At 34.1% G+C, this 17,116-nt stretch overlaps 1 protein-coding gene across 2 annotated transcripts in view; it reads right to left on the bottom strand.

The window, feature by feature from the left end:
- The window catches only part of LOC105251079 (RNA binding protein fox-1 homolog 2), a 262,872-nt gene that overhangs the window by 151,776 nt on the left and 93,980 nt on the right, over positions 1-17,116 (bottom strand). For both annotated transcript variants that reach the window (XM_025412972.1, XM_025412973.1), the window contains one exon: positions 14,288-14,330. The gene's annotated coding sequence lies outside the window, so the exon portion shown is untranslated. The remainder of the gene's footprint in view (positions 1-14,287; positions 14,331-17,116) is intronic.

Genomic DNA, 17,116 nt, shown 5'->3' with positions numbered 1-17,116 from the left:
ATAGTTTAGATTTATCGGCTAATTTATGTTATTCGATATTACGATAGAGAGAGCAGTGTCGTTTTCCTAAGGACCTTACATCCTATGTTACCTTCTTTAGTAACCACCTACACTCGAGTCGAGGGAGAATCTCAAAGAGGCGTTTCCATGACGACTACGAGAGCGAACGATGTTGAGAATCTACCGGCGAGTATAGCGACTCCTGCTAACATCGCGATAATCTCGCTTGACACGTGGAAAGCGGATTTAAAACTTCCATCCCATTACGATTGTGCGATGCGAATCGGAAAGCAAGAAAAAAAAAACATCGGAGAGCAAGAAAAAAATCATCGGAGAGCAAGAAAAAAATCATCGGAGAGCAAGAAAAAAACCATCTCTCTCCACTTTTACGTCAGCTATCTCGTGAAATTTAATTTCCTACATTGTGTCTCGTCCCATTATAATAGAAGCGTGTTACGCAACATGCAAGTGACATTTATCATAAACTAAAATAAACAAGTTCAAAGCTTCTATAATGAGAAATGTCACTGCCGTATTGCGTAACATGATTCAACCGATGCTGCCGCACTGTACGCGAATTTGCTCAGCCGATCAATAACGCAGCCGACCGACAAACTGTTGGTTAGCCCCTAATCGATATTGATCAACAACGATAACGAACTATCACTAATCGACGTGTACCCTGTCGCGCTCTCATGTGCCGCGCGAAAGAATTGCAAAATTGATTTGCGAAATAATTCGACGAATTTAGACAACTGAAAGAGTACTCTCTAAAAGTGAATCAATGTATTATCCCTGAAAAATAGTTACAGCAGATATACAGCAGATATGCAGCACTGTAAATCAGTAATATTTTATTGAAAGAATTAGTTAATAATTTTGTTTCAATTAGCAATATTAAACAATTCATCTCTCTATCTGTTTTATATAAAATTAAAAATTATTTATATTACATATTGAGCTTGTTTTTCAATAAATAACGAATGAATAATTTTTATTAAGTCGCCAGACATTTATTTGTCCGATTTATGAAATGATGATTTAATATCTGAAGTCTCTCTATGGAGATTGTATCAGAATTAAATCGAATATTTCTAATTTTATCTGTCGCTCTTTGCAAACTTTATATAATTATTATGACTAAAACTTCAATACGAGAGAGATAGCGATAAACGAACGAACTAGCGATACTGATTTTACAGTAGAATTTACTGGTTTTACAGTAAATTTTACTTTAATTGACCATAATCAGTGAGATAAAATAACAAAAGATATATTCTCAGTGAAATCTTATTTTACTGTTTAAATTAGTGTTTTTTTCACTGATTCACCTTTAGAGAATACGATCTTTATTTCCTATATTTGCGTCCAAGTACAAGATTTTACGAGGCGTAAAATTCCAAACTCCGAGCGTCGCAAAATCTTTTTTAGAGGCTCTCAGCAAAATTACGCTCACTCAACAAAATCTCGCCCGTTAACGATTTAGCTGTCATCGTCCACGCGCAACGCGTGTGTTTTTTTACAAGATTGGTCACGTAATTGTGGCGAGATAGTTTTTCTTCCTTAATGGCCCGTTAGTTTAATAGATGCGCGGTATTACGACTTTAAAAGCTCCTTGAAAACTCGTAAACGTCTTGAGAATTCAATCCGCGATCGTCGATGGCAGGTATATCAGCCAAGGAATACCGTTCATTAATCGCCGATAACTGAGGCAATTTAATCGAAACGAAATCGTTCAGTGAAATATTTCCGAAGAAAATCTCGCAAGATTTTGTGTTCCTTCTGTCTCCTTCCTTCAAAAATACTATAAATATATTTAAGATTCTCGGAAATATATTTCGGAGAATCTAAAGTTAGATTCGTTGAAAAGTAGTGTCACGCGGATACCATGTTTCACACCTGTAATATGTTATCCGCGTGTCTGTGAGCGAAGAGTGCCAAGGTTGCGACAGTGCGAATAATTAATTTTCGTGTAAGAGGTCTAAATCCGATGAGATACAGCTCTTTATTTAATTCGAATTCCCATGCGACTCAAAGGGCAAAATGCACTATAATATGTGTGTTAATATTTCCAATGCAGCACGCAACGTTCACTACGATATTTATATATATATAAATCGAATAAATTACACGACGTTGTGAAAAAAAAAATAATTTTTTTAAATCTCAAGTTTCTTTAAATATATAATAAAAAAAGATAACATTTATATACGTGTCATACGAAAGAATCTATTCACACTTTGCTATTCGAGCAGCTGTTTCGATAAACTACGCTGAATTTTCCGCAAAGATAATGTACGCTCGATCTTGTCAGCGAAATACGCACGAAACGCGCTTAAATATCTACCTAAGCCTTCTGAAGTTTTTTCAAAGTTAGTTTACGTGATTTTACAACTGTTTCCGATATATCATGACGACCTTAGGGCTGCATACAGCGGCTGGATTAACGAGGACAGCTCGACGGTAGCGAACACGCGATGCACGCCACGAACGTTTTATCTCGCAAGGGGCGGACACGCTCGCGTTCTTTTTCCTCTTAAAACACATATTGTGCGGTAAAATATGGTAGTGCGCGTTCGCGAAAGCGTGCAGCTTTTACCCGTACTCCAGAATTCAAAATATAATGATAATTTCGCGGGTAAAACAAGTTGTGATAGAGCGCGTTGGAAAAAAAAACATATCGAATGCAGAAAATATTTCTCTTCGCGTATGTAATATTTTAAATGATTTTAATCGGATTAAATTAGATTAGGTAACAAAGTGTATAATTATAGCACGGTAAGATGGTAGAAATCGGGCATATGGCACGTTTGTCATGCTTAAAAGTACCAACAAACCATAAAGTTCCCCTCAGCTCACCGCTAATTATATATGCTTTAATCCTCTTAAGAAAGCTATTTGATAAAGAATAAACTGACGAAAATAAAGAGAAATTATTGGTATTAAAATGAAGTTAATTTTGTCGAATAAATTTTTTTTCTACTTATTTTTATTATACTTTTCAAATAATATAAGAGACATACTACCTAAAATATGCTAATTATTTGCTCGATTAAAAATAGCGAGTAATGCGAGTTTAACTTTTTGTAAATAGCGAGGCAAGTCCAATGACTCTTTGACGAATTGATTCTGCTCAGGTCAAATGTTTCTTAGACGCAGTTACAAAATAAAATCCATGAAAGCTACGATAAAAAGAACAGAGCGGGAATTCCGAGCCGGTCTACTTTCGAAAAGCGAGAAATAAGAAAAGTAACAAATTATCTCAACCAGCTACAAATCGAGAGTTCCTAAGTCTTTTTGTCGAAAGAAATAATTATCATTGAACTTAAAGAATATATTACAAGAAATATTTCATGTATATATATTTTTTCATTTTACTTTATTTTTAAATTATAATTAATTTTTGCAATTTTTTATTCAAATTTCATGTTCATACTAAAAAAGCTTTGATCCAGAATTAATTTTAAATTTCTTGGTAATCAAGTTTATTTGTCCCTTTTAGAAGCAGACACATAGAGTTAATGAAATACAAATAGACTACATCTAATACTGAATCAACTCGATAAGCTGAACGTAAATCTTTCTAATCTTAAGTTATTATCTGCTACCCCAAAATACATCTATGCTATTAAGAGAGTTAAAATATTTCCCAATTTATACAAGTCACATTTTTTTACATTTACGATAATAAACCGTGGATAGAACAAGCCAAAATTTGACAAATTTTTAACAATGACAAACTTATCCGGGACCCGCATTAACCGATCGCGAGACCGATGCCATTAATTGTGTGGCAATGCTTAAACTTAATTAAGAATGACACAAATTCTTCTTTAATACGAATCTTTATTTTTTTTTAGACGCAATATAGCACATTTTTCCATGTTACTTTATCTCCATTTTTTTTATTTTCTTCAATTATTTTCCTTAGGAAAAAAGAAAATTATGTTAAAGATATTTGATTACAGATCTTAAGTCTTTTATATCGAATTCGTTTGATTAACGCATCTATTGCGTTAAAAAATATAGGGAATGTTAAAAATTAATAAATTATAAATTCGTCTGAGGAAGAATATTTATCTCTCATATTTCGAGATATATATGTTTTCCGGATAAATCTCTCAATTTTGTATGAAAGTCAAAAATCGATCAGAGTTCATGAAAGCTTCTCGTGCTTCTATTTCCGATAGTCCAGATTAGGAAGAGAGCTAAACACAGCGTCATATTTAAACACATCTGCGCGCATTGGATTTCTCTCGCATAAACGACGGAAAGATAAAGTCCAAGAAATCACGTGAAGAGGATGTTCTTTCAAGTCTCAAGTTAGAAACGAGGCGAGAAACGCGGAGGATATTTACATAAAGAGTGATTTCATGAAGGTGTGTGACAGGTCTCGAGTTTCGATAAGCGCATAATTAGCATGATACTAATTATCCCCACGTGCGGCCTATCATATATCAAAGCAAATCGTGTGCTTCCTAAACATTTTTCTCGATAGATATGAATCTCTTTCCCCGGCACGGATAGTACACGTCTAATTCGATTTACAAGCATACAAAAATAATCTAATCTCGATACATTATTTGTGTCGTAATTTCGCAACGTTGATATTATTCATACTGCAAATTTTAATTTAGTTTTCCTGTAACAAATTGATTCGACGGAATATATTTTTAATCGGATTTAATTACGGCGACATACTGTTGAAATTTAAAGATTTCGCAGACAGATAAAATTTCATTTTTTATTAAATTTAAAGCGGACTTTACTTTTGAACGGAAATTTCATATCGCGCCGTGTTATCAAGATGGCCGATATCAATTGAAAAATTGCAATATTGAAAGATGTGAAAAGTTCATAATGAAAATGAAACGCGACGGAATGTTTAATTGACACATTTTGCCAATATTAATCTGTTATTGACGCACGTTATAATTATAAAGCTAAATGTCGCACGCTATCGCATTGCATAATTCAATGGTGTTATTATTGAACGTGGTGAGGTGGGAAAATGTGCGCGCGTTGCGAGCCAGAGATTGTCCTGTAATCCTGCTTTCGCTGAACAAGCGAATTCGATTCTTTCGCTCTCTCGCGGTTCTTTGATAAGAGTAATTATTTTCAGGCGGACGACGCGAGCGAGCGGATCCTGCGGGAAACGCGAAAACATCCCCCTTCGGCGGCGGAGAGAGGATCGGATTACAGGGCTGTATCCTGGCACGGATTCAATTTTCCAGCTAAATATACGCGCCGCGTATATTTGGCGAATCGGTCGGTTGTTTCAATCTGAGCTTTACCACGCCTCGGCAACGCTATGGAGAGTCCCGGGAGCTAAAATCAATTGCGCGCGCCAGGAAGAGAGGACAATCGCGGGTCTAACCGAAAATAGACGACGACAATCTCGATGGGAATCTTCGTCTTGCACGCGTAAATAAATCGATTGGAAAGCTCGCGCTTTTGTTTGAAAAATTTATCATCGACCGCCCAGAAAATCGAGTAAATAAAATGAGAATCGCTTTCCGATAAAATGAACTTTGAAAATATCAACACGTAATGTATTTACAAGAGAATTTCGAGGTGATGAAAACTAATAAATTATATACAATGATTACAGGCAAATAAAAATTCACTCGATTGTTAAATATATTCATAGCAAGATGATAGAAAAAATAATTCGCATATAAAATGATTGCAGAAATATAAAAATTGGTCATTACGAGATTTTTAAAAATATTGTACACATTAAAATTATTTATCATTTGAAAATAAATGATATAATTTTGTGATTTTTGCAATATTGTCCAATATATTTGAAAAATAGGATTCTTCGGAAAAGAGAAATTTCAACTGCGATAATCATAATATTCTAAACGCGCTTTAAAAATATTCCGATATAACAAAATAGATATTTTTCTTGTTGAATCATCTGAAACTATTTTCTTTAATTACATAATGGAACTTTCCATTACGCTTTCACAAATATTCCATATAAAATCCATATAAAATTCCATATAAAATTCCATATAAAATATAATCACATAAATTATTTCGTCAAATACCAATCAATCCTATATTCAATGAGTGCTATATTTATGTAAATCTATTCATGAAAAATTTGCGCAATAAAAATCTAATAAATCTAAAACATATAGCGATAAATATTTCAATTATTAAAAGTGAGAAATAAAAAGTGAGTTCTCCAAGCTCATTAATAAAACATTGACACATATACATGTGTAGCTATGAATGTAAAAATACATCTCTGATAAGAGATAATATCATTTTAAATAGAAAATATAATTTCTATCTATAAAATTGAAAAGTAGCTTTTAGATCAATTTTTTGAGATAATACATAAATTATGCAACATCCCAAAATGTTTTTTTCGAAAAATTTACGCGATTTTTTTTTAATAATTGATAAAAAGAAAAAAGCTTTGGCGTCGCCATATTTACGGGATTATTTCAGTCAGGATCAACCTGACATCTCTCTCTCTCTCCCGGACATTGCTCTCTCAACTTCAGTCGATAACGCGGTCGTGTTTTCGAGCGTATCATCTCGCAAGCGCGGAGTTACAACAACAAGCGATCGTTCCACCGTGCAATTTCCATTTGTTAGCACTCGCAGCTTCCACGCGACTGAATAATCTCAAACAAATAAACGGCTGCGTTGTTTCCAAAGGGCCACGATTTCCAGCACAGTTACCTCGCTACATATAATTGTTCGCCGTCCAAAATTTCAATAAAATCAAAGCGTTGAATCAGAGTTGACGTTATACGAGAATATTTATTCATAATGCCAATTATTTTATTTAATTAATTGCGTCGTATGCATTTTGGAAAAGTGTCACCGACAGAGATGAAGGAAGCATGTTGCTGTATTTGTGCCAAGTTACAGGGATTCGTGTTATCGAGATAGCATTTACCGACAAAGCCGTACATCGGTCGAGTCGAGTTGCATTTTCGAAATAAACGTCGGATGGCATCAGATGTCTATTAACTCGGTTTCGATTCAAGACCATGTTCGAATTTTTACTCTGGCCATTTTAGAAAATATTAGACAGATATGACTATTTTTGCCAGTTAACTTTGAAATCATCCAAAGTAGAATATTAAATTTCGATGAAATATCAAATTTAGATCTAATTCAAATTGATAATAAAAATCGATATTAAGCCAATATCGTCGAGCCAATATCGTACCTAAATATTACTCATATATCTTTCGAAAATAACTTTAGATAACGATGAGATGATAATTCAACAAAATTTTCCAATAAATTTTTTACAGACCAGATAGACCAGATTAATTAATGTGCTCTATATCGATTTATATATTTTTATGTCTATACGATATTTATTATCGCAAAATATCAACTATTTACTTGGAAAAAAGCGTGAGACGATTTTTAGAACATTATATATAATTAAAAGGATTCTTTCGAAATCAGACGTATTATTTAGTTAAAATTTATACAATTATTTTGCCTCATTCGAAATAAATAGCGTGTACGATAAACATCGATGTGCTTCAAAAATCTGTATAAAAGATTGATCATCAGTCTTCTGGAGAGCTATCGCTCGCCATAATTTTAATTAACTTAATTAGTTGTACGCGATTCTATACTTCACGTAAAGTTCGCATAAGGTTCATTTTCGCGCGAACGTCACGTAGCTGCAAGTCGTCGAGAGGAACAAGTACGCGATAAAAGAAGATTTATGCCGCACATACCCAAATCTCTCGATTCAGTTGCTCCCATTCGATATTCATTTCGTATCTGATCCTGATATTACGCCGAAAGATACTCCTGGACATCTCTAAATCGAATAATTTTCGACTCAACGGACCGAAACGACGTCGCGCTCTTTGCATCTTGCCAAACTGTTAAATAAACTTTCGAGATAAATTTTCGCGCGAATTTTGAAACGACGTGACCGATGCCATCTGACGGGGCCGTCTGGTAACCGCGAGAGAAACTAGCGAAGCGTGATCGGTATTACAGAGAGCGTTAAATGACAGATAAAATCTAGGTCGATGTTTCTTAGGTCCAATTGCACCATGTTATTTTGGCTTTAATGAGATTTAAATATATATGTCTTTATTTATTTAGAAAGAAAGATGGAGATAAATACATATTTAAGACTCGGTTATATCTAAAATAATGTTGATACAACCTGGCCTTATTTCTTCAAATTGACAAAAAAAAATATTTACACCGCAAATATTGCCAAGTATTGAATTAAAATGATAAATAAATGTTTAAAGTAAATTGAAAGAAGAAAGATAATTAAGATAAGTAAGATTATTATATTATTAATTAGATGAAAAACATGCTGCACTATTGATTACAGCTTTGATTTGAAAAACACGGATGGAAAAAGAATATACAAGCGTCATCTATAAATAAATATGTTACATGGTTTATAATTTAATATAGATTATTGATTTTTGTGTCGAGTATTTTTGCATATTTTCTTTTTTTCCTCCGCTTAATTTAGAAACTACGTAAAGGCCCCGTTGCATTTGAGTGTAAATCGATACACATTCGACAACGAAGAGAAGAAAGAAAGTTTAAATAAATATTTATTCTCTTACATTCGTGTGTGCAGCGTAACACGATATCCTGTTATTATTTCCGATAAAGTTCTATTAATACCATCACCGAGCTCTGTAATTACCTTCTTAATTACGTTTGACTAGTACACCTTTATATTTTCGATAGTGGGATCCCTGTGTACGGTGTACGAAATACGTTCGTTGTATTTATCCATTTTCCGCCCGAAGCTTTCATGTAACGCGATACTGAAACGAGACAAGCTTTGTGCAGTAAAAGCAAGCATAGGGGGTTCAAAAAATCATGGTAACTAAAAAAACTGAATATTTGTATCACCTCGAGTTTTATATAAAAATAATAAAAATTATTTTCTCCTATAAACTTATCCCATAATCATGATAAAATTCAGTTGCCTCAACTTTAAACATCCCTCTTTAAAAATTCATCGATTGAATCGAAAAGAGATCGCCACATTTTTTCCGATACGAAATTAGGAACTCGTTTACCGGGGAATCTATTAAAAGCCAGAATTTGTATCGTCACATCGTCGGTTCAATCTCCAATTATAAACAGAGTGTGAAAATCGAGCGGCCCGCGCTCTTTAGCCAATAACGAAGACCGCTCTTCGCTATCCGTCCGTTATTAATTCAGCAGCCCGGTTGTACCAGAAAAGCAAATACTTTCGAATTATTCATAATCCCCGCAGCAGCCGCGAGAATCGCGTAATGGATCCCGGTGAATAAAAGCTCTTACGATCCCGTTGATTCACCATCGGAACACCTGCGAGTGCTTGCTGCAAATTAAAATCATGCGAGAGAGAGAGACCGGAATCATTGCCGACGCGCAAATGCAACCTCGGAATTTCTCCATTACGGAGATTTCCGGAATCTGTAACGTACGACAGACACGGTCCCGTATGCAATTACCCGTTCTATTTCCGAACCGAATGCTACTTACATTGCTATTTTTACAATCGTGATAATCTTACACAATACGATTCAGATTTTCCTACGTTTTAATGATATAGATTAAATATGATGAGATATAATTTTAATGATATAGATTACTTATAAAACACATGCTTTTATTTCCATCATCAAAGAAAGATACGTGGATATACGTTATAAATAATTTTATTATCCTCTCGACTTTTGAGAATATAAGTGATTCTTTTATGAAATATGAAAAGTAAATTATTATAAAGCGTATACGAAAGAGAGAATATTAATATTATCTAGTCCCCCCACTTCTAAATAGTATATAATTATTTTGTGTGAGTGGTATAATTTAAAATTATTATAATTTTCCCAAGGATGCGGCGCCACTTCTTCGTGATGATGTTACGTTCAATTAATAAAGAACATTAATTATTGTTGCATATAACTGACGTATATTACGCACGACGTCCACGATACTCGTGCATATTGCTTTGTGCGAAAATTTCAATTTTCGTATATGAAAAGGAAGCCGCACCGACGACAAATATATAGAATAGAGAGACGACGTTCCTGTGCGCGCCTCCTGTAACTGACATTCCGTCTCCTTTCGCCAAAGGGCTAATTTGCAAGGCAAGAGATTTAATTAGCGTGAGCGCAAAGACGGCTACTCCAAGCCTAATATTATGTAATATGGCCCTTTTTAATCGCCTGTTTAATTTAGTGTACGGCATTTGATTTAATTACTTATTTCTTGTATCCATAAAAGACTTTTTTCTCCTACATCTAAACACTTTTGGATTTAAAAAGATTTTCCATCTACTTCGCGGAATAATACGACACCTTTAGATAATCAGTTTCACCTTCGAGAGATGCGATTGTGCACTCACGATTCGTTTTTGAGGTTTCATTGTGTACGTATAATTTACATTGATGATACCGTTATGCAATAAATTCTACGAGGATTGATTCACGTTCATAATTAACGTAACGCATCGCGGCTTTGCATAAGCGACATTATCATGCAATGGAACGATATAAACGGAATCTTAATTACAATGATATTAAATAAGCAAGCGTGTGAAATACGCAAATGTATGAAAAAATATATTATTTATGAAATATCGATTTTTTATTTTTATTTTTCTCGACGAAATATTATTCATCGCGGATTTAACTGAAGTAAATATAATTCGCAATTATAACAAAACATTTCCTTTGCGATTTCTTCTCGCGCTTTTTGAGATACGTATTTGTTCTTGTATTTCTCATCTTTATTCCATTCTTATCTTTACTCCATTTTCCGTCCAATATTCTACATCTGCAAGATTATTAAAACATTTACCATTAAAAGGAAAATTTCCCTCCGTAAAATTATTAAAGCATTTTCCGTTGATGTAATCCCTTCCACATTTCTAGGATGCGTATGTGGGATTTTCGTCGAGCACTTTGCGCTTTTCCCGTGACTGGCTTTTCACGCGACTTGTCCTCTTTTCTTTCCGACACATGTACGCTCACACATACTCTACTCTGTATCTTTTTTTTTTTTTCTTTTTCTCCCTCTCTTTCTTTTTCTCTCTCTTGCGTCCGCGGGAGGAATACTTCGGATATCCTCGATTCTAATTCAATCGCACGATTTTCCCAGGAAATCCTCCTCTCGAAATGGCTTTGCCCAATATCACCTCCTCGCCTCACGATCTCGCGAATCTCTCTTTCTCTCTCTTTCTTTCTCGTATTTGCCCTCTCGTGCCTCGGGTGCGTTTTCAATTCCAACCTCAGGGCTGTATTCGCCGGACTGCTGCTGGGCGATAAGATTTAGGGCGTTTCAACGAGAAAGGAAACGAACTGCGGGAGCTGTGAGTTGGGGTCCCTGGTTTCGCGAGAATTTAGAAATTCGTATAAAATGAGATATAAAAGAGTTGAGTAAAAGCACAAACTTAATGCAACACGGTCGTCGGAGCTGCCGGAAACGCAGAATTTATTTTTCAACCTCGCAATTATACTTTCTTACTACAAAAACTTCTGCTTTCATTACAACGTTGTTACCTGACTATAACATACCCATTTCATAAATTATAAGAAAAGAGTTCGTCATGTTTTCAAGATGTAATAATATTTCATATTACATTTTTGTGAATGTAATTATACCACATAATAATAAATTGGTCGAATTATATATTACAATAGTTGTAAAATGAAAATCATATATGAGTGATATATATTTTTCGCATAAAAAAAGTGTCAACTTTTTTAATCCTACTCGCATTAAAAATCGCGAAAATCCAGTAGGATCTGGGTCTCATCCGAGAGAAGTACTTACGTTTGCGCTGCCACGTAACTTTGAAAGTTATTTCCGTGAGTGCCTACTCCGTATATTCTCTATGTCTACAATACGAGATTTGTAGAATTTTTCAAATTTCAAATTTCTTCATAATTCTACATATTCGCATAATAAAAATTGTATTTTAGTAATCATAAAAATGATATAAATAAATCTTTCATTAATTATTTTTAATAAAAATTATTATTTTCCCAAATTAATTAAAAATTTAGAAAACACATAAATTTCTCCTTAGTATATATTTTTTCTATTTAGCCCAAGAGATTTTTATACCACATTAGAATGTATGAAAGTCATATAATTAGTGTCGCTTTTATATTCAAACAAAAGAGAGGGACCTTTCGCCATGTAATATTGCTGAAACTTTTACATGCGTTCCTTTCTTTATTTTACAAAGTTTGTACTATGTGCCCGCCAGAAGTACGTAAAACTGAAACAACTTCAACGACAATTCGCCCGACAAAAACTTCACTTCGAAATGTTCGCTTAATTTCTGACCTCAAATTCAACACGAGAAAATTAAAATTCTTTTCCATAAAAGTGCCGCCTAATTACAAATTCTTTATGATAAAAACGGAGAAACGTGCAAAAACTTTCCTTCATCTTTCTTCATAAATTTCCGTTTCTTATATTTTGCCGCATTTAATTCGACGATTTTGTGTATCAATATTTAATTAATCTAATGCAAAACAAAATAATTAATTATAACTTTCGTACGGTTTGCATAAAATTTATTTACATCGTCAAGAAAGATAAGATGACGTAAAGTAATAATACATTGTTATAAAGATTAAAATAATATGATAGCACAAAACAACCGATTCCAGTGAGTAATATTCAATCGAGTAAAGATTTACGTAATACTTGTTTTCCTCGCAATTTTGCTTTCAATTTGCACTTTGAGAAACTTCATTTTTTTCCTGCTCCGTCGAAAGAAAAATCACGAGAGAAAAATTGCCAACTGTTAGTGTATTTCAACGCGCGTGCTGCTTATGTTACTGTCAAGTTTAAGGTCAAGCAAAGAACGCCATTTTCCGACAGCGGTCCTGCGACGAACATAAGAGGATTAAGTCTGTTTTCTTCCCGCCGGATTTGGCGCATCAGCTGCTTTTTCCTCGACCATTTTCCATTTATTCCGTTTCCTTTTATGTGATTGTTAATACAATTGTAGCCCAAATTTTTATTCACTTGTCATTACGGCTTTAGAAACGCGCTTCATTTTAGGACAGAAAATCAAATTTCGAAAAATCGACAAAATGAACAGTTTTCATTTAAATTTTTGTTCATATAAAAACATTACGACGAATATTTTAAAACCAGAAAAATATATTTTAGCTTTGATATTCGGGCAACTGTTATCTCGAATAATGTTTCTGCTGCATTGATGCATTATTTTTACAATTTAAAAAAAATAGTCTTTTGTTCGGTTTACTTTTAACAATACCAATCAGATATTATTTCCAAATAGTTGATTCATTTATACAAAAACGAAATCCTTACATGTGCACAATGCGTGTTTCAGATTGATTGATTTTTCATTTTACAATCACAAATTTTTTTATTTAAAATTAATTTTTTTTAATTATAATATAAATAGTAATTTTGGTGCTGTAAAATAAAAATAGAAGAGCTTTCGATGCTCTGATTTAATTAACGTTAATTGCTAAAAGCTACGAGTACATTTCTCAAATGGTAAATCTCTCATTATCCGTTTTACACGTAAGAACCTATCCTGCGTTGAATCTCAGACATTAGTCTTGCGGCACGTTCGCGACCTAATTAAATATTTATAGGATATATATATATATATATATATATATATAACCCATCGATTTTTTATACGTGTTCAATCTTAGTCTACCGTACTATACCGTACTATACCATCTTCTTATATCATTCTGAACATAAAGGATAAAATCAGATTAAAGTTCTCGCGTGGCGATCCACGGAAAAATCGATATACAAACTCTGTAATGAGAAAATGTTCTCTAAACTCATCTCAGAATCAAGTCGGATTAAACGCGCAAGAGATTAAAAATTATACTCAAGTACTCTCAAGTACTCTTACATCGACGCTCAGAAGAAATCACCTTTTATAAACTACTTTATCTCTTTTAAAAATCACTGAAAGATGTTCACATTAAATGTAATATTAAATTGCATAATTTTTAAATTTTGCCGTAGTTTCTAGTTTCACAATAGAAACTTGTATGCATGAATTTTAATAATTTTAAAATTATACAATTGCTATATAAAATAAATATTATTGTCTACGATAACTTTTCACGAAAACTATTCTTCACATTTACGGCAAAATTGATATTCCACTTAAGATGCATTAAATAATTTTTAATACAATATATCTCCATGTTCACAATATTACGTCCTAATTTTTAGTACATTCTATGATAATAATCTTAATCCTAAAATAATATTTTATGAAAAATCGTTGACTACTTACAATATGTGCTATTCGGTGGGGCGTTTTGGCGCGATAGTTTGACCTGCAACACACAAAAAAATCTTAAATGTAGTTTCTATTATATGAATAAAATGATTTAAAAACAGTCCTTACTTATTGATCAAATTTACCTTTATAAATATTTAATTAGACGTCTATATATTTAAAGGGACGTTGTTTCTCGCCTGATAGGATAATCGCATGTATAAAATAAAGGAGAAACGATAAAATGTACTTCAAATTCACTTTAAATATTGTATTACGCATTCTTGAAGCATGACATTCGCTTTAATTTGCATAACTGAGACGTCCGACTTCATACCAGCTTCCGGAATAATAGCGCCGTACGCCAATTTTCCCACGCGGAGAATTTAGATTAAATTCGGAGAACACGCTTATAACTTCATCCAGCTGGAGTTAACATCATTGGCAACAGAAAGATACGTCGCATATCGTCTTTTTGACGGTTGATCGATTCACCGACGGATGAAAGACCTCCCCCATTCAATAATAAAGCGCTCGAGAAGGCCCAACGAGAGCCGAGGGATTTTACGAGGCTAATCTGCAAGAGTACGGTCTCAAAATGGAAATCGCGAATACGCGGATTGACTCGAAAATTGCTGCGTAAGAATTTTCATTGCACTTTCTGGCGCTCTCCTTCGTTATCGCCCACCAACCACGTTCTCGTTCCACGACGTCCATTCTCCCGCGAAACCGCGGAGAGAAAGTAATTAAAGCGCCGCTTTTATCCGCCGCCTCGACTCTCACGTGCCACGTGAGAATGCAGTTTTCGTTGCAGCTGTGAATCGAGGCGAAATGCAGTTAGAGCTGTGTCGTACGTGCCGCGCGATTTTCCGCGCGTCCGTTCGGTCGCGTTTGCGCGAGTTAATTACGGCCTCCCCCCCCCTCCGTTCCTCCCTCCTCCGTCCGCGGATATAACGCCGCAACGAAAATAACCGACGGGCGGTTTTCGCCGGAGGAAAATTTTGCGGCTTGTGTTTACGGTAACGTAACGCCGCGTCCGTGTTGGAATCAAAATTATTATTTTCTAAACGCGCGGTGTACGAGCGAATGTCCGCCGTGCTAGGTAAATGTCACTTTTGCGTTTCGCGCGACGCGTTTTTTCGCTCTCGACGACGACGACGGTGTTGCGCAAACTTACGTAACGGTAATTACATTCCGCATGAACGGCAGAACGGAGGTGAGAATTACGTTACACCCACTTGATACACGTGTGTGACATTTTTTTTAATAAAAGTAAAATTTAAAAAAAAAAGATATATATATTTATCGATCCCAGATGGATGCGATTTGGATACTGATAAAAATTGCAAGGTCGCTTCACTTGTCGCTGGAGAAAATGCACTCTGAAAAACCACGCGTTTCTCTTTTCTTCGATTCGTCCGATTGTGAAATTTGCGCGAGTTCTATAATTACAGGATCAAGTCAATAGCCGAAAGAACGGCAAACGCGCGGGAAGAGGTCGGATCAATCAATCGTTCGACGTTGAATGTATAGCGCCATAAATTTCATCTCTCGAATTTCGGGGTTACGTGTGCGCAATCGGGTGCAACTGCAGGCGGAACTGCAACTGCAAACCTACTGTAATTGGAAGAGCTGTAGGGCGTGCGCTTTATATATATGGGTGTAAATACACACACACACGTTTTATATATATATATATATATATATATATATATATATATATTGAAGTTATCGCGTATGAGAAGGACCAGTGATCGAAATCGGAAACCTCGGGGCGCTGTCGAATTAGGCGCGTCGACATGGACACTCCAATCGAATTGCCACACTTACTACTGCGTTAGAAACTTTTAATCATGCATAAATTGGCTCTCATAAAATCGAAACGCTTTTGCCGCAAGTCATTGATAATTCCGATATTTCTTCCCACGCATCAACTGCAATGACCATGCGTTATATAATAAAATTACAATTCCGTAATAATAGTAGCTAATTTGGGATTCTACAATTGTAATTTTATATTAACGCGTAATATATTGTAATTTGATAGATTTTTATCAATTGCAAATTGAATGAGTTATGGCATTTCATGATTAGGTATCGAGTAAAGTGTAATTGTAAATTTTATGGATAATTTCAGTTCTGCACCTATTTGTGGACAATTAAAATTAAAATTAATATACGAAATTAATACACAAAATATCTCGATTGTATTAACAGTATGAATTGCACATATAAACGTAATGTGAAATGAAAATTCAACAGTTGTCAATAATGAATTTGCCAAAAATTAAAAACCTAATAATTACACAATTAAATAATTAAAATTACGCGATAAAGTAATTTAATTTGTAACAATTTTTAAACATATTTACAGCTAAAATTAATTTTTATAATAAATGAACATTTTAATCGTATAAAAAAATAAAATACCTGCAGAACTTTGCGATAAGACCTTAATTATCTAATTTAATAAATCATTTATATTCATAAATCATTTATATTCGAATAAGATATAAGTATAAGTCTATTTGAATATAATATGTAATACACATATAAGTTGAAAGTTAATGTAAGTCGAGAGCAATTTATCTTGCTTAAATTTAATCTCGATACCTTATACTTTTTCTCTTTAAAATTCTCACTTATAAAACAAAAGTACAACTCGACAATATTGATACTCAGAAATGAAATACAAAATATTGTAGTAAAAATTAAACATGTCGCTTAAAACGTATCATTTTCTCAAAAGAAAACTTTCGATTTAAAAAAACTTTTGTTTATCAAATCACGTTATGTGCGATTTTTGCTAACGACTTTACGGTGAGTTCGCAGATTTCATTTCCG

This window comes from Camponotus floridanus, unplaced genomic scaffold, assembly GCF_003227725.1.
Source record: "Camponotus floridanus strain SB8 unplaced genomic scaffold, Cflo_v7.5 scaffold6, whole genome shotgun sequence".
Classification (NCBI taxonomy): Eukaryota; Metazoa; Arthropoda; class Insecta; order Hymenoptera; family Formicidae; genus Camponotus; species Camponotus floridanus.
The sequence above is the reverse complement of the archived record's forward strand: the minus strand, read 5'-3'. Positions and strand labels throughout refer to the sequence as shown.